Genomic DNA, 24,592 nt, shown 5'->3' on the forward strand with positions numbered 1-24,592 from the left:
GAGTTCTGAACAGTGCCCGTTGAAAAGGTTTATTTCTACATAAGTTTGCTTGTTACACATGTGAGAAGTCCATTTCTATCCATTTGTACCTTGGGCCCAGCAGTTCAAACTTAGAGGATCTCTTCAGACCCAATAGGGGTTATATGCGCAATTTTACCGTAGTCAGGTGAGCGGCCATCTTATAGAGCCTGCGTTGCCCTACCGCAAACAGGGACTACGGTACCTTGGGTAATACACGAGGAGCTGTCTTCTTTTTTCTTTTCTAAAAAGTAAAGACATGTTTACTTTATGATGCTAACATAAAGTAGACATATTGTATATGTGAATAAATATATAATTTATTTGGTATGCCTATTTTCCTTACAAGCAGAGAGCTTCAAAGTTAGAAAAATGCAAAATTTTTAAATTTTTCATGAAATTTGGGAATTTTTTACCAAGAAATGATGCAAGTATCGACGAAAAATTTACCACTTTGTTAAACTAGAATATATCACAAAAAAACAATCTTGGAATCAAATTCATAAGTAAAAGTATCCCAGAGTTATTAATGCTTAAAGTGACAGTGGTCAGATGTGCAAAAAATGCTCTGGTCCTTAAAGAGTTGCTATCAACTAAACTTTCCCTAATCCCCCTCCTCATCTGTCTCTGACACAAACTCTCTCTATCCCTGTATTCATTTTTATGTAAAACCCAATTTAAATACCTTTTTAATAGCATCTCCGGTAGCTCAGTGTTGAGCTGTGTGCGAGGGCAGGAAGCGGGTGTGGCTCGGCAGGCGCAACATCATCTGAGGCCTGCCAGTGCCTGCTTCCGCCCATCTTCCTGTATGCTGTGCTCCCTCTCGGGAGCATGCATACAGGCGGAGTACAAGGCAGGGACGGCAGCCTGTCAGTCTCCTCCTCTCTGTTTGGCTATACAAGTGCCATACAGAGAGGAGGAACGTCGAAGGACTGAGCTGCCATGCCCTGCAATGAGAAGGGGGAGATGCAGGGGTGGGGATATTTAGATTAAACTGTGCTCGCTCTCTGCCTGTTTTATATACAGTGAGAGAGCGAGCTGAGGACGCACATTCCGGACAATGCTGGACCACGCTGCCTGGCCAGCAGTTGTCCGTATGTGCCCGACGTGAGGGGGGGGGGGGGGGGGGGGGGGAAAGGATCCCTGGACCATGTAGGGTGACACCTAGTGGTCAGGACTTAAACTGTAAATAAAAGTGTGAAAGAGAGATTTTTTTTAAATGACATATATTAGAAACATTTTTGTTTATGCATGATCTATTTAATTAAAAAAGTTGTATTTAATGAGAACACTCATTTAAGGTGAAAATGGGCTTGGTCCTTAAGGATGCAGGGCATATCCATACGCCCCCATTTCCGAGTCCTTAAGGACTCAGGGTGTTTGGGTACGCCCTGCGTTCTTTCAAAAGGTTGGATGTGAAAATGAAAAAAAAAACCCTACCCTACATTTTTCCTTTTCACAAGGGAGAATAGGAAAAAAGCCCCCCAAAATTTGTAGCCCCATTTCTTTTGAGTAAAAACATACCCAATATTTGGATGTAAAGTGCTCTGCGGGCTAACTACAATGCTCAGAAGAGAAGGAGCACCATTGGGCTTTTGGCAAGAGAAGGTGTCTGAAATTGAAGGCTATGTGTGTTTACAAAGCGCCCATAGTGCCAGAACAGTGGACTCCCCCACATGTGACCCCATTTTGGAAACTACACCCCTCACAGAATTGAATAAGGGGTACAGTGAGCATTTACATCCCACAGGTGTCTGACAGATTTTTGGAACAGTGGTCCGTGAAATTGAAAAATTTCATTTTTCATTTGCACAGCACACTGTTCCAAAGATCTGTCAAACGCCAGTTGGGTGTAAATGCTCACTGCACCCCTTATTAAATTCTTTGAGGGGTGTAGTTTCCAAAATGGTGTCACATGTGGGTGGTCCACTGTTCTGGCACTACGGGGGCTTTGTAAACACACATGGCCTCCCACTTCTATTCCAACCAAATTCTCTCACCAAAAGCTCAATGGCGCTCCTTCATTTCTGAGCATTGTAGTTCACCCACAGAGCACTTTACATCCACATATGGGGTATTTCCATACTCAGAAGAAATGGGCTTACAAATTTTGGGAGGCTTTTTCTCCAATTACCCTTGTGAAAATGAAAAAATTGGGGTGACACCAGAATTTTAGTGAAAAAAATCTAATTTTCATTTTCACGTCCAACTTTAGCGCAAATTTGTCAAGCACCTGTGGGGTGTTAAGGCTCACGGTACCCCTTGTTACATTCCTTAAGGGGTGTAGTTTCCAAAATAGTATGCCATGTTTTTTTTTTGCTGTTCTGGCACCATAGGGCTTCCTAAATGCGACATGCCTCCCCCCCCCAAAACCATTTCAGCTAAATTTGCATTCCAAAAGCCAAATGTGACTCTTCTGAGCATTATAGTGTGCCCGCCGTGTTCTTGACATCCACATATGGGGCATTTCCATACTCAGAAGAGATGGGGTTACAAATTTTGTGGGCAGTTTATCCTATAACCCCTTGTAAAAATGTAAAATTTGGGGGAAAACCAGCATTTTAGTGAAAAAAAAAAATCCTTTACACATCCGACTTCAACAAAAAGTCGTCAAACACCTGTGGGGTGTTAAGGCTCAGCTGACCCCTTGTTAAATTCCTTGAGGGGGGTAGTTTCCAAAAGAGTATGCCATGTTGTTTTCTTTTTTTGCTGTTGTGGCACCATAGGGGCTTCCTAAATGTGACATGCCCCCCAAAAGCCTTTTCATAAAAACTCACTCTCCAAAATCCCATTGTCGCTCCTTCCCTTCTGAGCCTTGTAGTGCACCCACAGAGCAATTGACATCCATATGTATTTCTTTACTCGAGAGAAATTGGGTTACAAATTCTGGGGGGGGGCTTTTTCCCTTTTACCCCTTGTAAAATTTCAAAAACTAGGTCTACAAGAACATGCGAGTGTAAAAAAATTAAGATTTTGAATTTGCTCCTTTACCTTGCTGCTATTCCTGTGAAACACCTAAAGGGTTGACACACTTTCTGAATGTCATTTTGAATACTTTGGGGGATGCAGTTTTTATAATGGGGTCATTTATGGGGTATTTCTAATATGAGGACCCCTCAAATCCACTTCAAAACTGAACTTGTCCCTGAAAAATTCCGATTTTGAAAATTTTGTGGAAAATTGCAAAAAAGGGCTGAGTCCTTCAGGTAAAAAAGCGCTCAGTCCTTAAGGGGTTAAGGAGTTCAAAAAGTACAAGTGGTCCTGCAAAAAAACAAGTCCTCATATGGGTCTGTAGATGGAAAATCAATGTTATATTTGATGTAACATATGCAAAATATGTATTATGTATGGATTTTGTCACAGATTTACAGTGGTTGTAACCCCATTATTTTGAAAAGGTTAAACCTACAACGAAAATACCCATGAGAAATTCACAGCTCAACTTTTGGGTAAAACTAGCTGCAACATGTGGATAAAGTTATGCAATGGATATTACCTATGCAAATATGCTACTTGTCCAAAAACAGGAAATTTAGCCTTGCATTTTACTTGTTACTGTGGATGTTGTAGTTGTAGTTGATTTCACCCATTGTTATCTGTGGTTGAAATTTACAGTAAAACTGCAACACAATTGTGGTGACTGGGGTGTTGCAGTAGGTAGCAGAGTCTGGTGGTATTAACCCTGGGGGGAATATGTCGTTAACCCCTTAATGTTTGTGATGCCAGTATGTGGTTATTCCGGTATGGTAACCGCCGTCAACCAACCCAAAACGGTTTTGTAATACAGGAATGTCCACAACATGGATTCTGAATAAACTGGAACTTTAACTTAAAATGCTTAGGAAACAGTCTTTACAGTTATGCAGTTCCTTCAGAGGCAACCGGGACAGAGGATACCTCGCAGGCTTGCTGGGACTTGTAGTTGTAAAGATATTTAGGCAGGCCACTGTGCTACTAATATACTCTTTAGCTGTGTAGTAGTCACTGGATTTGTAGAGATAATTGATAACTCACATTTTAGAAGTGGCTGCTGTTCCTTAGGCTTTCGCCTAGATGCAATTGTGCAAGAATTTATGCTGCTTTAGTGTACAGGATGAGAAGCAGGAACTGAGAGCTAACTGAGAAACTACAGCCCCTTACATACTAGGGGTTGGACTAAAGCCCATTGGTTGCGAAGCCTGTGGGTTCTGTACCCACGGAACTCTGGGTGTGTCACATGACAGTGGTTCACATGACTAACACTTTTATACATTTGTACAAACTTTATACATATTGACAATGCATACACAATATATACAATGCATTTAAATAGAACAATAAGAAGGTGAGAAGGGGGGGGGGGAACCCTGCAGTAGAGCCCTATGGACTCAAGGGACTCTTGCTAAGGGGACTTAAGGATGGTACAGGACTAGGTTCTGTACCGGGACACCACAAACCCCCTTACTTAGTAAGAGTCGCCCTCGATGTCTGTCCCCTTAGGCAGAGGAGCAGAGTAACCATGGGGTCGGATGCAGTCCTGAAGCATTTATTCACAATGTCCCATTTCAGGCTGAAGAACAGTAGAATAATAATGAAAAATATAGAGTCTGTGCATTCGAGAATGTCCATACATGCTCTGTAACTTTTGCAAACCGGATGGAACAGGATGATATGGAATAGACTTTTTCATAAGACTCATAAATATTAACATTCCTCCATAACATGATCATTATGCTATGTTTTATCTCAATACCTTTTTCTTTAGTATAGGCATATTTATTTTATTTTATTTTATTATGCATCTCTAATGACTATGCATGAATTATGAATAGCTATCACCTCTGACTAGAGCTAACAATCTTACTGACATTGTACTATGACTGATATTTGACATTTCACTATGAATGACATTTGACTGCTATACGTGGTATGTATAATAACTACAATGTTACTACATACTTGACATTATCTCACTGTTAGGTATTATTTTTTTTTCATTGATATGCAGTTAATTTTATACCACTCATTATTTCCTTTGTTCTACACTGGTTGAGGATTGGGTTGCCTGAGGCTTTCTGCACGTATTCAGTAAAGGTAACAGTATGTCTTAGCTGCTAGGGTCTATCGGTACTACACACTTACCCCTAGAACTCTTTATTTAGATAACATTTACACATACTGTTGACTTTACTGACTACGTGCGTTTTTAGTTAGCTACATGAATACTTTCAGGCCACAAAAGCATCCTGAACACGTGGAGACAAAATGAACACATTAGTACATGACATTTTGTGCATAACAGTGGTATGGAATGGTATAAAACAGGTTACAGTCCCTAATACACATTGACTTTTGTACTATGAGATAGATATATGAATTTAGTGAATTATGTGTGCTAGATTTTGTAGATGTACACTACTTGGATTTTGTATGTACTGAATTTTATGTGTGCTAAATTTTAAGCACATGTATGAAGTCAGTCTTGATATTTGGCGTTAGTGGGAAGGTAGCTTTTCTTGTTTCTCACAGTGGAGCTGGGACAGCACCTAAGTAGAAACACTATAACACCTTTATATAATTTTCTACTTCCGTACAGGAATTATGTACTTCTGTACAGTAAACCATTTACATTTTTTCATTTTTGGTAAGCATAACTTTTACTTTTAGAGATAATTGATAACTCACGTTTTAGGAGTGGCTGCTGTTCCTTAGGTTTTGCCCTAGATGCAATTGTGCAGGAATTTATGCTGCTTTAGTGTACAGGATGAAAAGCAGGAACTAAGAGAGCTAACTGAGAGACTACAGCCCCTTATATACTAGGGGGCTGGACTAAAGCCCATTGGTTGCTAAGCCTGTGGGTTCTGTACCCACGGAACTCTGGGTATGTCACATGACAGTGGTTCACATGACTAACACTTTTATACATTTGTATAAACGTTATACATATTGACAATGCATACACAAAATATACAATGCATTTAAATAGAACAATGAGAAGGTGAGAAAGGGGAGGGGGACCCTGCCGGAGAGCCCTATGGACTCAAGGGACTCTTGCTGAGGGGACTTAAGGATGGTAGAGGACTAGGTCCTGTACCAGGACACCACACAATAGGCATGTGTTAGAAAATTTGCAGCATGTCTTAAAAGGTGCGTTCCAATGTATCCCCGTTCAACAGGATAAATGTTGTTTCACCTGGATTTATCTTCTGGACCCCCCCCCCCCCCCCGATTGAGAAAACAGTGGGTGGGTCAGCATGCGCTTCATTCCTTTTCTATGGGTCTGTTAGTAACAGCCGGCTCGATGGAGAATGAATGGAGCCACTGGGTGTACATGCCAACCCACCACTTTATTCATTGGAGAGAATCCCTGGCTTGCTCCTTAGCCTGACTGATTGCAGAGGCTGGGCTACTTATAAGTCTATGGAGGCGATCTCTTGCATCAGTCAGAATGAGCACTGGGCCGGGGAGTGTAGTGTGCTGTTGTTTGCTTTACCCATCTCTATATAGCGATTAAAGGGGCATTCTTGCAGCATTTTTAGTACATCATGTAGTCCTTTTTTTGCATTTGATAAAGTTTTATTCTTAGTTGTAAAGTTCTGATTTGACCCTCTGACTTGTAAAACCTTTTCCCTGTGGCCTGACTTGACCAACCTGCTTCAAATCTGCATCCAGTTCTGATTGACTCTAAGTATTTCCAATTTGAATGCTTTTATTCCTGACTCCAAATTTATGGTTTGGCAAAGAGGGAAACTTATAATAATTTTTTTCTTAAACATCCACTTTTTCACACAAACTGTATCTACAGGACATACTTGAATCATTTTATCATTCACATACAACCATAAAAATCCTTTTAATATAGACACGTTTAAGGATCAAATTGCATGAAATCATGAAATAACAGCGTTGGAGTGAAATTAGATGTATGATGATGAAGATGATGATATATATTATCTAATAACAGGATAGTTTGTGTTAGGCTTTACACAAGCTTGTCTACATCAGGCAGATGTTAGTGGAGAACGATTTGTTTTTCAATCCCCCTCTATGATGTTGACACATGTTGCACAAAAATCTCCTTTTCCCCTTCCTTTCATAGATTACATAAACCACAGTGATCTGCTTTCTAATATAATTCTGTGTCTGGCTGCACAGATCTGACATCATTAAGAACCTACAGACTTTGGCATCATTTGCAAAACCTCACTGAGTGCAGAAAGCTATTTTCCAAAAAGCCTGCCTAATTTTTTTGTGAAGCTCTTAATAGACCACCCATGTATGAGCCTTTCCAAATCTGCTCTGAAACAGTTACCAGTTTACTGCTCAGCCTTGTACACAGCTTTTTTTGTGTACTGTAGACATCCCCTGTAATATGGAATTTTTTATGGCAATCCCAACTTTTATTCAAAACATGATATGTGACCACCAAACTAACCAAAATCCGACACATTCTAAGGTGAATAAACCCTTTGTAATGCTGTATATTGACATTCTTGCTAGTGTGTTTTTTTTATGCTAAAATTATCCTTCTCAAGGAAGTAGAATATCTAAAAAAAAATCTGAAGACCCTTTATTAAAATAATGTAATCTTGTTTAGATGTTGCTTTATTTGCTAAGAGTACTATAGACTGCCTTACAGCTCTTTTCTTACCACTTGGAGTCTCATAAGAAGGTTGTAGATAAGAATCTAGTTTGAGGCTATTTTTCATGGATGCTGGACAAACAGGGTTTACAGTGTATCAGATAAGTGGCCGGGGTGGAAGGAGCGCTGAATTACTAGATTTTCTAGAATATTGTACAGAAGTTTAAGGCTGTGGTCATGCAGTGTCTTTTCAGGCGTCTTTCAATTGTAAAAATGCGTTCACAAAATCGTGGACAAATGACGCCTATATTTTTAACATTAAAGGGGTACTCCGGTGGAAAACAAATGTTATCAAATCAACTGGGTTTAATAGAGGTAATTTCCAAATTTGTTTAACTTGGCACCAGTTGATTCGAAAATATTTTTTTTTCTCCACCGGAGTACCCCTTTAATGTACTCTATGTAAGCCTAAATGGAAAAGTGTTCTCTGTGGACTCAATATTTAAAAAATACAGGCTGTAAAAATGCGGACATATTTATTTTTATATATTGGCCCCTTAGAGTGTCAGGTTTTTACTAGTGTGAAATGTTGTTTTCTGGGAAAGTTTTCTGACCAGATTTTCCTTTGTGAAAATTTCCAGCCATTTATTCACCGAATTTTCTGTGAATTCAATAATAAAGAGGTCAGGTTGTGAAACCACACCCCTTTTATGGCTGACCACACCTCTTTTCTTGGTGAGTTTGCCAGATTTGTGGGATTATTTTGGTGCAATGCGTCAAAAAAATTTGACGCAGACACAATTTGTGGTGCACTGCACCACATTTTGGTGCACAACCTGAGAAAAGCAGTTGGTTTTACAATAGTAAACACCTGGAAATAAAAAAACAAACCTCTTTGTGAACATAGCCTAAAGGTAAAGAAATATAATATTATGATATATATATATATATATATATATATATATATATATATATATATATACAGGGTGGGCCATTTATATGGATACCCTTTAATAAAATGGGAATGGTTGGTGATATTAACTTCCTGTTTGTGGCACATTAGTATATGTGAGGGGGAAACTTTTCAAGATGGGTGGTGACCATGGCGGCCATTTTGAAGTCGGCCATTTTGAATCCAACTTTTGTTTTTTCAATAGGAAGAGGGTCATGTGACGCATCAAACTTATTGGAAATTTCACAAAAATAAAATGATGTGCTTGGTTTTAACATAGCTTTATTCTTTCCTTTCCTTATTCTTTATTCTTATAAAATGTGTTCAATGTGCTGCCCATTGTGTTGGATTGTCAATGAAACCCTCTTCTCCCACTCTTCACACACTGATAGCAACACTGCAGGAGAAATGCTAGCACAGGCTTCCAGTATACGTAGTTTCAGGTGTTGCAGAATGGACAAAGCAAAAATTGGAACAGGACCCTCAGTTTATGCAGAAGATTTTGTTCAGTGATGAGGCAAACTTGTATGTGAATGGTGAGTTAACAAACAAAACCACCGCTATTGGTCTGACACTAACCCACATTGGATGGATCCCTCCAAGACTGTTGGAACACAAAAATTGATGGTATGGTGTGGTATATAGGGTACAAAGATAGTGGGGCCATTCTTCATCATTGGAAACCTCAAGGCCACTGGATATGTGAAATTGCTACATGATGATGTGTTTCCCTCTTTATGCACTGAAGCTGGCACGTTCCCTGAGTTTTTCCAGCAAGATGGTGCACCACCACATGGGTGTCAGCACCACCATATGGGTGTCAGGTCCGAGCATTCCTATATGAACAGTTTCCTGGAAAGTGGATTGGTTGTCGTGGGCCAGTTGAAAGGCCCCCAAGGTCTCCCGATCTGACCCACTTAGACTTTTATCTTTGGGGTCATCTGAAGGCAATTGTCTATGCTGTGAAGATACAAGATGTGCAGCACCTGAAACTACGGATACTGGAAGCCTGTGCTAGCATTTCTCCTGCAGTGTTGCTATCAGTGTGTGAAGAGTGGAGGAAGAGGGTTGCATTGACAATCCAACACAATGGGCAGCACATTGAACACATTTTATAAGTGGTCAGAAACTTGTAAATAACTCATGAAAGAATAAAGTTACATTAAAACCAAGCACATCATTGTTTTTCTTGTGAAATACCCAATAAGTTTGATGTGTCACATGACCCTCTTCCTATTGAAAAAGCAAAAGTTGAATTCAAAATGGCCAACTTCAAAATGGCCCCCATGGTCACCACCTATCTTGAAAAGTTTCCCCCCCTCACATATACTAATGTGCCACAAACAGAAGGTTAATATCCTCAACCATTCCCATGGCCCACCCTGTATATATATATATATATATATATATATATATATATATATATATTGCTTTTTGTAATCCTGGTTTCACACTGCGTTGGGAAGTCAACATAGGTATAGCATCCTGGAAATAAGGTTTACTGACGTGTATTGGGGCATACTGCCGCGGGCAGTCTTTTTAATGGCCAAAATAAAGACAGCAAATGAGTACGTTCTGATAAATTCCCAAGCATACATGTTTATTTAGCAGGACACAGACATGTTCAGGAAGTGGCCGAAATGTAGTCACTAACTAATGTTCAGGCCATTAGAGTAAATGAGCCTGCTACAGTATGCCATGTTATACATCATCCCTCACTTGACAGGATGCTGACATGTACCTACTACTGACTGCCTAATGCCGTGTGAAACCAGCTTAGCGATGTTGGGCAAGCATTTTGTAGCCATAATATTTGCAGCACAAAAGTATATATATATATATATATATATATATATATATATATATATATATATGTATATATATATATATATATATATATATATATATATATATATCTCGCAACACTGTAATAGAAATAAGTCATTACAAAATAATTGTGTCCAAATATATGCATTACATAATTTTCTGTGTTCCATTTAACAGATTTATCAATATAATTGGGGATCATGTAAAGTGCTGCATGTCTGCATGCCATTGTCATATACAGTCACCATAGGTTCTGTCTAGTATTTCAGCTCCGCTCCATTGAAGTGGGATGGAGATGAAATGTAACATCATACACAACCTACGAACACTTGTGGTATTGTTTTAGAAATAAGTTAGTTATATTTGCCCTCAATTCTGTGTTCACATGTTTTGGCTTATTAACAGTACCTCATCTAATAACCATTTGTAATATTTCTCCATTTTACCACAAATGACCAAAATCGCTCTTAAAATGATGCATTTTACCTCAATTTTCATAATTGCAGTAAAATGTGTAGTTTATTTTTTTTGCATGATTCCACCCAATGTCGCCTGCACCAATCTATTTTTTCTTTCTTTCTTTTTTTTTTTTTTGAGAAAATAGAATATTATCCACAGATACAGCCAACAAACCAATCCTAGGCTGTCGGGAATGCTTACTATTGGTACAGTTTATAGTGAGCAGGAAGATCTTTAGCGTAATACCACTCCAATATCTATGATCAGGCACACATGCTTTCATTTCTGGACCTGCTCTATGATTATTTACAAGATCTGTTAACACTGTTACTTTTCATAAAATATTGATGAAAGTAAAAACTCCAATATATGATAATATACTTAAGAAATAAGACTAACTCATGTCCTAACACTGTTTAAAGGGGTATTCTGGTGGAAAACCTTTTTTTTTTTCATATCAACTGTCTTCAGAAAGTTAAACAGATTTGTAAAATACTTCTATTGAAAATCTTAATCCTTCCAGTACTGATCAGCTGCTGTATGCTCCAGAGGAAGTTAAATTGTTCTTTTCTGTCTGACCGCAGTGCTTTCTGCAAACACCTCTGTCCATGTCAGGAACTGTCTACAGTAGAAGCAAATCCCCATAGCAAACCTCTCCTGCTCTGGACAGTTCCTAACATGGACAGAGGTGTCAGCAGAGAGCTCTGTGGTCAGACAGAAAAGAGCAACTCAACTTCCTCTGAAGCATACAGCAGCTGATACGTACTGGAAGGATTACAATTTACTACAAAATAGGTGTAATTTACAAATCTGTTTAACTTTCTGTTACCAGTTAATTTGAAAAACTTTTTTTCCACCGGAGTACACCCTTTAAGATAGAAGAACATGATTTACACATGATTTGCTTAATCTGCATCCCATCTAAAATTGACCTTCTGAAGACACTACCTAGTACACAAAAACCGTTATAAATGTGGATGTGACATAACATACCGTATTTTTCGTCCTATAGGACGCACCGGTGTATAAGATGCGCCCAATTTATAGGTGCAAAATCTAAAAAAATAAAGATTTTTAACCCAATAGTCATCTTCAACCTGCGGACCTCCAGAAGTTGCAAAACTACAACTCCCAGCATGCCCGGACAGCCGTTGGCTGTCCAGGCATGCTGGGAGTTGTAGTTTTGCAACATCTGGAGGTCCGCAGATTGAAGACCACTGCAGAGGAGGTAATACTCACGTGTCCCCGCTGCTCCGGACCCGTCACCGCTGCCCTGGATGTCGCTCCATCGCTGTCGCCGTGTCCCAGTCGCTCCAGAACGCCTCTGCTGCCGGCCGGGAATCCTCGTTCTCCGTCGCCGCCATCACGTCGTTACGCACGACGACGCACGTACGCGACGACGTGATGACGAGGAAGGAAAGCGCCTGCCATACAGGGGATCCCTGAACGGAGAAGACACCGAGGAGGTAGGTAAGGTCCCTCCCGGTGTCCTGTAAGCACTAACCCGGCTACTAACCCGCGGTGAAATCGCGGCGGTCCCGAACAGCCCAACTGAACAGCCGGGTTAGTGTCACTTTCCCTTCAGACGCGGCGGTCAGCTTTGATCGCCGCGTCTGAAGGGTTAATACAGGGCATCACCGCGATCGGTGATGTCCTGTATTAGCCGCGGGTCCCGGCCGTTGATGGCCGCAGGGACCGCCACGTTAGGGGGTGTATTCGCCGTATAAGACGCACCGTCTTTTTCCCCCCAGTTTTAGGGAAGAAAAAGTGCGTCTTATACGCCGAAAAATACGGTATATAGCAGCAACTTTTTTAATCCGGGAAAAGGCAGCTGGTTGATTGTATGTTATCTGACCTATCAGAAAGAAAATAAGCATTTGTGTTATGTCCTTTTAAGAGCTTCTGCCTCCCAACAAAGCTAAGTGTGTATTCAAACAACCAATAATCCTGGGAATGGTACTCAAGTACAATATGTTGTCACATTTTATTAGAATGATAGGGAAAGTATTCATATTAAGTATTAAGAGGAATGAATCATTACAAAATGACCTATTGTTTAAAGCAAATTTTGATGCTAAAAAACTTTTTAATGTTGCTGGTGATTTTTTTTTTATATATTTTTTTTTAATTTACAACCTGTATTAAAAAAAAAAAAAATACTGACATCTTGCAGTTTCAATTCTGGTCACTACGTCTAATAATAAGATGACATTCCCTGTTCTGTACAGATCACTGTCCAGCAGTCTTTAATATACTGGAATCTTATACTGGGGTCTGTATTATACTGGGGTCTGCATTATCTACCAGCAATGTGTCTATGGCTAATGTTTGCTAACCAATGTCCATTTTTTCTGGCCCTTCTGTACATTTGGACCTGCCCCAAACATGGGCCACTTTTATATTTGGCATCATGCATTAATTATTCCTGTGTTGTGACATTACTGCATTAAAGGGGTACTCCACTGGAAAACATTTTTTTTTTAAATCAACTGGTGCCAGAAAGTTAAACAGATTTGTAAATTACTTCCATTAAAATATCTTAATCCTTCCAGTACTTATCAGCTGCTGTTATGATCCATAGGGAGTTCTTTTCTTTTGAATTTCCTTTCTGCCTGACCACAGTGCTGTCAGCAGAGAGCACTGTGGTCAGACAGAAAGGAAATTCAAAAAGAAAAGAACTTCCTGTGGATCATAACAGCAGCTGATACGTATTGACAGGATGAAGATTTTTTAATAGAAGCAATTCAAAAATCTGTTTAACTTTCTGGCACCAGTTGATTTAAAAAATATATATTTTCCAGTGGAGTACCCCTTTAATTCATACTATGCTATGAAATCACTGTGTGACATCACTGTACAAGTTATCTTTCAGCTATTTCCCTCTTTATTCTCTCTGTGACGTGAGGTCACTACATTAGTCATCACTGTACTGGGAAGTTTTTATTACCTCTGTACAGTGTTGATGCGTTAGCTACCACTGAACTGTGACATCCTTAGCCATAAACTGTGACATCATAATGTTTCACCTCCATTTACCTGCTTCAATGCTTAGTCATGAATCTTCATGAACTCCATAGACGATACTGAATAATAATCCTGGTCATAATTCACGATTGCAGTGGTTCTCAGGACTGAAACTTGGTGGAATCTAAACTTTTGAGATGTGTAGACGACATGTCAAATGTTTATGTAACTGACAGTAACGCCTATTTTGGCCTTCAGAACTAAACTTGTTTTTCTTTCACCATTATATTTGAAATGCCAAAACTTTTTTTTAGTTTCCCATTGATGTAGACAGGACCCTTTTTAGCACATTACTGGGCCCAGTGCAATTTTGTTTTGTTAATATCTTCCAAAGTATCTACAGTCAATTAAGCTTATTACCGCTTAAGGACGCAGAGCGTACCTGTATGCCCTGAGCCCGCTCCCCTGCTATGACGAGGGGTCACGAGCTGACCCCACATCATAGCGGCTTGTTCCTGGTGGCTATCAATGGCTGGGACCCGTGGGTATTAGCCCCTAAGACTAAAATGAAAGAAAATGCTTCCCGGCAGCTCAGTTGGGTTGATTGGGGTCACCACCATAAAACTGCAGTGTCCTGATCAGCTGAGAGGACGTAAGGAGTGTCCCTACCTTCCTCCTTGGCATCCGATCGGTTATCTATTGCTCCATGCCTGAGATCCAGCTATAATGTAATAGTTCCCCATGGGTGCTATAAATGTGTAAAAAAAATAAAAATTTTAAAAGTTAATAAATGTGATTTAACCCTTTCCCTAGTAAAAGTTTGAATCACCCCCCTTTTCCCATTTAAAAAAAAAAAAGTAAACAAAAATAAATATAAACATATGTGGTTTCGCCGTGTGCGTAACTGTCTGATCTATAAAAATATTTTAACAAAATTAGTATGTTTGAAATTGCCCTATTTTGACCACCTATAAATTTTTCCGTATATGGGACGATATGAGGGCTAATTTTTTGTGCCATGATCTGTAGTTTTTATCAGTACCACTTTTGCTTAGGTTTTGCTTTTTATAAATAAAAATAAAAAATTTGGGGAATAAAATGTGACAAAAAAGCAGCAATTTTGGACCTTTTACAAAATGTTTACGTTTACGCCGTTCACCGTACGGGATAATTAATAATATATTTTAATAGTTCAAACTTTTATGCACACGGTGATACAAATATGTGTATTAATTATTTTTTTACGCTTTTTTGGGGGTAACATGGGAAAAATGGACGTTTAACTTTTTTTATTGGGGGAGGGGATTTTTCAAATTTTTTTACTTTTGTTACTTTTTTATTTTACTTTTTATGTCCCCATAGGGGACTCTTCATAGAAATCATTTGATTGCTAATACTGTGCAGTGCTATGTATAGGACATAGCACTGATCAGTATTATCGGTGATCTTCTGCTCTGGTCTGCTCGATTTCAGACCAGAGCAGAAGACCCCGGGAGACAGCCGGAGCCAGATCCGCTCATCCATTCAAAGTACCGCACTGCCGCAGATGCCGTGATCTGTATTGATCATGGCATCTGAGGGGTTAATGGCAGACGTCCGAGCCATCGCGGATGTCCGCCATTACCCGCGGGTCCCTGGCTGCTGATAGTAGCCGGGACCTGCTGCGCATGAAGCGAGCACCGCTCCGGTGCTCACGATCATGTCGTTGCGTAAATGTATGTCATGGTGCGTTAAATACCACGTCACCATAGCGTACATTTATATCCATTGTCGTTAAATGATTAAACGTGCTAATTTTCGTGCAAAAAGTTTTAATTTTTTAATAGTAAAACATAATCAAATCTGTATAAGTTGGGTACAATTTTAATTGTATGGACCTACAAAATAAAGATAAGGTGTCATTTTTACTGAAAAGTGCACAGTGTAGAAACAGAAGCCCCCAAAAGTTACAAAATGGTGTTTTTTTTTTCAATTTTGTACCACAAATATATATATTTTTTGTTTCGCCATAGATTCAGTAAAATGACTGATGTAATTGCAAAGTAAAATTGGTAGCGCATAAAACAAGCCCTTATATGGTTCTGTAGGTGGAAGCGTTATGATTTTTAAAAGGTGAGGAGGAAAAAACTAAAGTAAAAAACAGAAAAATCCTGAGTTCTTAAGGGGTTAAACTTACTAAACACATTAAGGGTGCGTTCACATGCTAGTAGCAAGCAGCGAGTTTCCTGCTGCGGAAAACATGCTGCGAGTTCCGCTATCATTGATTTAAATGGGTTCGCGGACAGTCCGCAAATCTGACACTATTGCGGACTGTCTGTGGACCCATTCAAATCAATGGTAGTGTAACTCGCAGCAGGTTTCCCGCAGCGGGAAACCCGCTGCTGGTAATAGTGTGTGAACGCACCCTAAGGGTACTTTCACACGGGCAGATTACCTGCGGATTCTCCGCTGCGTATCTGCTGCAGAAAATTTACAGTGGATTTTGCTACCATTGACTTCAATGGGTCAGCAGACAATCCGCAATAGAGGCAGATGTGCAGAAATGTATACAGACCCATTGAATTCAATGGTAGCAAAATCCTCTGCTGATTTTCCTCAGCAGATACGTAGCGGAAAATCTGTAGGTAATCCCCCCTTGTGAACGCACCCTTATGCTAGGGTTCCACACAGGTTTTTTTCTGGCAATTTTTTTGGAAAACTGCCACTGAAGTTTTTGAGCCAAAGCCAGAAGTTTAGTCAAAAGGAATAGGAAATATAAAGGAAGGTGTCAGGGTCCGGATGGGTATACGGTGAGGATACTGGTGGTGGATCCTCTGTGTCAGTGGGGTGATGATGTGGGCCGTACCAGGGGAACGGAGTCTAAGGAGTTACTGGTTTTCACCAGAGCCCGCCGCAAAGCGGGATGGACTTGCAGCAGCAGGCAACCCCCAGGTCGTTCCACCCAATAGCGACTCAACCCCAGCTGACGGCTGAGACAGGCGCGGTACAAGGGATTAGGCAAGAGCAAGGTCGGATATAGCAGAAGGTCAGGGCAGGCAGCAAGGATCATAGTCAGGGTCAACGGCAGAGGGTCTGGAACACTGGCTTGGAACATACACAAGAAATGCTTTCACTGGCACTGAAGCAACAAAATCAGGCGATACTAGGAAGGGGAAGTGGGTTTTTATAATGAGGACATAGGTGTAAGACTGATTGGGCCAGGCGCCAATCAATGGCGCACTGGCCCTTTAAATCTCAGAGAGCCGGCGCGCGCACGCCCTAGGGAAGCGGGGCCGCGCGTGCCGGGACTGAGCTGACGGAGGATGGGACAGGTGAGGGGATTGGGATGCGAGCCGCGGGCGGGTCGCATCCCCGCCGGGGACACTAATGCAGCGCTCCCGGTCAGCGGGTCTGACCGGGGTGCTGCATGGAGCTGAACGCCGCGAGCGCTCCGGGGAGGAGCAGGGACCTGGAGCGCTCGGCGTAACAGAAGGACTTATACTTCTTCTTCGTCATGAATCCATTTCTGACTTTGACTCAAAAACTACAGGGGCAGGTTTTTAAAAAACACCAGAAAAAAACCTGTGTGAAAACCTAGCCTTGCCTAAAAATGTATCCCCTATCCTGTGTATAGGTGTCTGACCATGGTGAATCTGATCGTTGAGTGCCCTGGCCCCCAACTTCCGAACTGTTCTGGTCTGACAAATACCTATGACAGATGCTGCTTAGTGGCATATGTCATACATAGGACCCATGTTATTCTGTGCAGTATACTTTTTTTTGGATCGAGCTCTATGGAATAGCATAAGGATATGTTTGCACAATGGAAATTCCGGATGGATTTCCACATCTAATTCTGCATTCAATTTCCGTATAAAATTAGAGCCAATACATTCTGCATAAAAAAGGTCCTATCCGAAATTTGTGCAGAATTCTGATGCGGTATCCCATTGAAGTCAATGAGGCTTTTTTTTTCACCCAAATGTGGCATTGATGAAGATTTTGTGCAGAATTCACACAGAATCCATGCGGATTCTGCACAACGTGTAACTAAAGCAATGCCCCAGATTCTGTACACGGAGAATTCATGTGGAATGTATGCAGAATTTCCTCATGATTTCCGCATATATGGAGAAAGATGCGGAATTCTGCGTCTGCATCATTTGACTGGAATTCTGCATCTTTATGTGGAAATTCTGATGTCTGAACATAGCCTAATAGTCTGCATTACTCCATCCTGCAAACTTTGACTATGCTTATATTAAACAGACTTTGCTGGATATTGCTTGGTGCAGTGTGAAAACAGCTTTACACTATGAAATGTTCTTTGTAGCGTTGTGTTCTAAACAGTTTTCAGTCATGTTTATAGTTTATTTGAGGCCACCATTGCTCATACGTATACAGAACTAGCAACATCATTGGAAGTGGATCTTTGTAATAACAATAGGATGTGCGAGGGTGGGCATGGTGCATGTTCCACCTGAGTGATACTAATAATTACAATGCAATCTGATGTTTAGCCCATTATACACTGCAGACATTCTCCATTCTCTGTTACTTCCAAGCCAGACTGGATCAAATTTACAAATAGCCTCAGGAACGGTGACTTCTCCTAACTGCATCTGAAAAGAAAAGCAATTGGGGGTATGATGCTAACAACAAATGCCTCAACACTGTTATAAAAAATCCGACAGACATGTGGTGAATCCATTGTTTAGTTATTGTTGATTGTCACTGAACAAACCACAGACTGACCTACGTCTTTTAGAACTTTGCCAACCAATTGGAAGACAGATTTTTGCGGAGTGTTACTGAGATACAGGAACAATACCATGTGCAGGGGGAGCAAAATCCTGGCGTGTATTTTACCACTTATATTCCTGTACTGACGTGACTGACTACGCAGGACACCAGAGATCTCACACGATCAATTTTACGTTTGGTAAATATGTTTACATTACTAGCAATGCTGTGCGGCCTTCATAATTGCAAGGAGTCATGGGAAGGTTCATGCGTTCCATTAACAGCAACGTCTAAAGTTTCATCAAAATCAGATGTAACTCTGGTGCTCCAAGGTCATTTGGAAACTAATAGGAAAAACATAAGCTGTAATATCCTAACTGAAGCTTCACAGTCCTAATCACAGTGTAAATCGTGCTCGGATACCAAAGTGAAGGAAGCCTTCAGTCCAGGTTGTGTGAGCAGATCTCTTCTTTCATCACATTTAATGTCAGTACATTATATGGGTTAACGTCTTGCCCTTTGTGGCAAAAGTGCTAACCCTTTTGGATGATCTGCACAGGCTGTATAACTAAGGACAGGTATAAACACACTATTGCATTACAAATAGTAGTTATTGTAACTGTTATATTAATTTACTCCACACCTCTATATCAGGTAGGATTTTCAAGGTAATAATGGAATCAATACATCCCCTTTGTGAGATCAGCCATACATTTACACCAGATGCACACTTGGAGTGTACGTTTTTTTTTTTTTTTTTTTTTTAAAGCTGTTTATTTTTTTTTTTCAAAATAAAAACAAAATTTACAATATCACATAAATATGGCACATAAACAAAGAAAAAAAAAGAAAAAGGAGGGAGCAAGGTTATTCAATGTGAGCAAAAGTAAAGTGTTAGTTCCTATACAGTTCTTTACCAATCATTAAAGGGGTTATCCAGGAAAAAAACATTTTTTTATATATCAACTTGCTCCAGAAAGTTAAACAGATTTGTAAATTACTTCTATTAAAAAAATCTTAATCCTTTCAGTACTTATGAGCTTCTGAAGTTAAGGTTGTTCTTTTCTGTCTAAATGCTCTCTGATGACATGTGTCTCGGGAACCGCCCAGTTTAGAAGAGGTTTGCTATGGGGATTTGCTTCTAAACTGGGCGGTTCCCGAGACACATGTCATCAGAGAGCATTTAGACAGAAAAGAACAACCTTAACTTCAGAAGCTCATAAGTACTGAAAGGATTAAGATTTTTTAATAGAAGTAATTTACAAATCTGTTTAACTTTATGGAGCCAGTTGATATATAAAAAAAAGTTTTTTTCTGGATAGCCCCTTTAAGAGCAAATTTTGAACAAGAACACTGAGTTATAAGTCACGTAACTGTAGCTAGTTCACTTGATCTGGAACCACAAAGGTAGGGGAGTTCTATTGGCCTATGATAACCATGGAAGGCAAAGGAAATAATACTTGGAGTACATATGTATATATATATATACAGCAACAGAAGAATGCAGCAGCACACTGCCAGCACAAGGATATAGGTGCAACATGAATATGCAGTTAAAACATGGAGAGCTATACAGCTATGGTGTAATAGATGCAAATGTGAAACTATGAAATAGTGAGGCACTTAGCTCGCAAATTTGTCTCCGCTGGCGGTCAAATAGCTTGGACCGTCCCACCGCGATAAGGTAGCCTCCTGGGACGGACCCTACACTGTGAATATGCCTCTGTGTGAACAGTTCAGTAAGCATGGCAGGATCTGGAACATCCAAGCCACCTTATATACACCTGATAGAGGTGGGTGGGGTGCAAGGCCAACATGGAGGTAGCCACTCCCCCGTATGTGCAATACAGACAAAGAATAAGTCAGCCAGCACTTTAGTTGATACCAAACTATTATATGGACCTGGCCTACAGGTGCACGCTACTAGGCTAGATATACAGCAACAGAAGAATGCAGCAGCACACTGCCAGCACAAGGATATAGGTGCAACATGAATATGCAGTTAAAACATGGAGAGCTATACAGCTATGGTGTAATAGATGCAAATGTGAAACTATGAAATAGTGAGGCACTTAGCTCGCAAATTTGTCTCCGCCGGCGGTCAAATAGCTTGGACCGTCCCACCGCGATAAGGTAGCCTCCTGGGACGGACCCTACACTGTGAATATGCCTCTGTGTGAACAGTTCAGTAAGCATGGCAGGATCTGGAACATCCAAGCCACCTTATATACACCTGATAGAGGTGGGTGGGGTGCAAGGCCAACATGGAGGTAGCCACTCCCCCGTATGTGCAATACAGACAAAGAATAAGTCAGCCAGCACTTTAGTTGATACCAAACTATTATATGGACCTGGCCTACAGGTGCACGCTACTAGGCTAGATATACAGCAACAGAAGAATGCAGCAGCACACTGCCAGCACAAGGATATAGGTGCAACATGAATATGCAGTTAAAACATGGAGAGCTATACAGCTATGGTGTAATAGATGCAAATGTGAAACTATGAAATAGTGAGGCACTTAGCTCGCAAATTTGTCTCCGCCGGCGGTCAAATAGCTTGGACCGTCCCACCGCGATAAGGTAGCCTCCTGGGACGGACCCTACACTGTGAATATGCCTCTGTGTGAACAGTTCAGTAAGCATGGCAGGATCTGGAACATCCAAGCCACCTTATATACACCTGATAGAGGTGGGTGGGGTGCAAGGCCAACATGGAGGTAGCCACTCCCCCGTATGTGCAATACAGACAAAGAATAAGTCAGCCAGCACTTTAGTTGATACCAAACTATTATATGGACCTGGCCTACAGGTGCACGCTACTAGGCTAGATATACAGCAACAGAAGAATGCAGCAGCACACTGCCAGCACAAGGATATAGGTGCAACATGAATATGCAGTTAAAACATGGAGAGCTATACAGCTATGGTGTAATAGATGCAAATGTGAAACTATGAAATAGTGAGGCACTTAGCTCGCAAATTTGTCTCCGCCGGCGGTCAAATAGCTTGGACCGTCCCACCGCGATAAGGTAGCCTCCTGGGACGGACCCTACACTGTGAATATGCCTCTGTGTGAACAGTTCAGTAAGCATGGCAGGATCTGGAACATCCAAGCCACCTTATATACACCTGATAGAGGTGGGTGGGGTGCAAGGCCAACATGGAGGTAGCCACTCCCCCGTATGTGCAATACAGACAAAGAATAAGTCAGCCAGCATTTTAGTTGATACCAAACTATTATATGGACCTGGCCTACAGGTGCACGCTACTAGGCTAGATATACAGCAACAGAAGAATGCAGCAGCACACTGCCAGCACAAGGATATAGGTGCAACATGAATATGCAGTTAAAACATGGAGAGCTATACAGCTATGGTGTAATAGATGCAAATGTGAAACTATGAAATAGTGAGGCACTTAGCTCGCAAATTTGTCTCCGCCGGCGGTCAAATAGCTTGGACCGTCCCACCGCGATAAGGTAGCCTCCTGGGACGGACCCTACACTGTGAATATGCCTCTGTGTGAACAGTTCAGTAAGCATGGCAGGATCTGGAACATCCAAGCCACCTTATATACACCTGATAGAGGTGGGTGGGGTGCAAGGCCAACATGGAGGTAGCCACTCCCCCGTATGTGCAATACAGACAAAGAATAAGTCAGCCAGCACTTTAGTTGATACCAAACTATTATATGGACCTGGCCTACAGGTGCACGCTACTAGGCTAGATATACAGCAACAGAAGAATGCAGCAGCACACTGCCAGCACAAGGATATAGGTGCAACATGAATATGCAGTTAAAACATGGAGAGCTATACAGCTATGGTGTAATAGATGCAAATGTGAAACTATGAAATAGTGAGGCACTTAGCTCGCAAATTTGTCTCCGCCGGCGGTCAAATAGCTTGGACCGTCCCACCGCGATAAGGTAGCCTCCTGGGACGGACCCTACACTGTGAATATGCCTCTGTGTGAACAGTTCAGTAAGCATGGCAGGATCTGGAACATCCAAGCCACCTTATATACACCTGATAGAGGTGGGTGGGGTGCAAGGCCAACATGGAGGTAGCCACTCCCCCGTATGTGCAATACAGACAAAGAATAAGTCAGCCAGCACTTTAGTTGATACCAAACTATTATATGGACCTGGCCTACAGGTGCACGCTACTAGGCTAGATATACAGCAACAGAAGAATGCAGCAGCACACTGCCAGCACAAGGATATAGGTGCAACATGAATATGCAGTTAAAACATGGAGAGCTATACAGCTATGGTCACGTAACTGTAGCTAGTTCACTTGATCTGGAACCACAAAGGTAGGGGAGTTCTATTGGCCTATGATAACCATGGAAGGCAAAGGAAATAATACTTGGAGTACATATGTATATATATATATATATATATATATATATATATATATATATATAAATAAAAAAATAAAAAACTTGGAGTGTATGTTATATAATGATTATTGGCTGCTATCAGCAGCTGACACCTACCACCACTTCCCATCAATGGAATTCTGCTGCGCTGTTGACACTTTGGAAATCCCGATTCTGGAGTCAGCATAAAGAATAGACATGTCTATTCTTTATGGGGAGTCCAAATGGAAATGCATTGCTGTCTATGAGACATTGCATTTCCGAGTGATCCTAGTGCCAGCATGTACTGCCGGCACTCCGCTGTTGGTGGAATGTCCGCTCGTAAATTTTCTGTGAGGACATTCCACCGTCTGAGCATGGCCTAAAAGTAATCCATTTAATAGTGATTACAGAATTGAAATAACTAAATGACAAGTGCCTGATCAGCATCTCTGCAATGTGATTGTGGGGTATCGATTAGTTTCTATGGTAGCTGCGGACCTTTAACCCTTTGAGGACCAAGGGACATATTTGTCCCATGTTTTTAATTGCCTGTATCAGGCAATTTAAAACATGGTACAAATACATCCCTTGGTCCTCAAAGGGTTAACAGCCTTAGTATTTCATGGATTAGTATAAGCACGCTTAATTGCTTGAATTAATAAAACATTTTTTTTTAAATTTTTAAATCCCTTAATAAAAATTCTAATCCCCCCCTTTTCAATTTTTTTAAATAAAAAATGTAAACCAAGTGTTACGCCGAGCGCTCCGGGTTCCCGCTCCTCCCCGGAGCGCTCACGGCGTTCTCCTGTTCGCAGCGCCCCGGTCAGACCCGCTAACCGGGTGCGCTGCGATAATGTCCCCAGCCGGGATGCGACTCACGATTAGGGACGCGCCCGCTCGCGGTGCGCATCCCGACCCGCTTACCAGACTCGTTCCCCGTCTGTGCTGTCCCGGCGTGCGCGTCCCCGCTCCCTAGGGCGCGCGCGCACCGGCTCTTTGCGATTTAATGGGCCAGTGCGCCACTGATTGGCTCATGGTTTTAATTAGTGTGCTCACCTGTGCATTTCCCTATATTACCTCACTTCCCCTTCACTTCCTTGCCGGATCTTGTTGCCATTGTGCCAGTGAAAGCGTTTCCTTGTGTATCCCAAGCCAGTGTTCCAGACCTCTTGCCGTTGCCCCTGACTACAATCCTTGCTGCCTGCCCTGACCTTCTGCTACGTCCGACCTTGCTCTTGTCTAATCCCTTGTACCGCGCCTATCTCAGCAGTCAGAGAAGTTGAGCCGTTGCCGGTGGATACGACCTGGTTGCTACCGCCGCTGCAAGACCATCCCGCTCTGCGGCAGGTTCTGGTGAAAACCAGTAGCAACTTAGAACCGGTCCACCGACACGGTCCACGCCAATCCCTCTCTGACACAGAGGATTCACCTCCAGCCTGCCGAATCCTGACACCAAGAAATAAACATATATGATCCTTGACATGTGTCAATAATATGTGGAAATAACTTCTACTGTATATTTAAGTGATTCTGAGACTTTATTTTCATGACACATTAAACATTATATTAGTGCAAAATTTTACTCAATGTTTCATCTTTATAAAAACAAGTTTACAGAAGATTTTGATAAAAGTACATTTCTCAAAAGTAAAAATTTTCTGGTTTCTAAGCCTTTTTCATCCATTTATATCACTAAAAAGGCAACATTATTTTAAACCCAGTT

The sequence above is a fragment of the Hyla sarda genome, chromosome 8 (genome assembly GCF_029499605.1).
Source record: "Hyla sarda isolate aHylSar1 chromosome 8, aHylSar1.hap1, whole genome shotgun sequence".
NCBI classification, from domain to species: Eukaryota; Metazoa; Chordata; class Amphibia; order Anura; family Hylidae; genus Hyla; species Hyla sarda.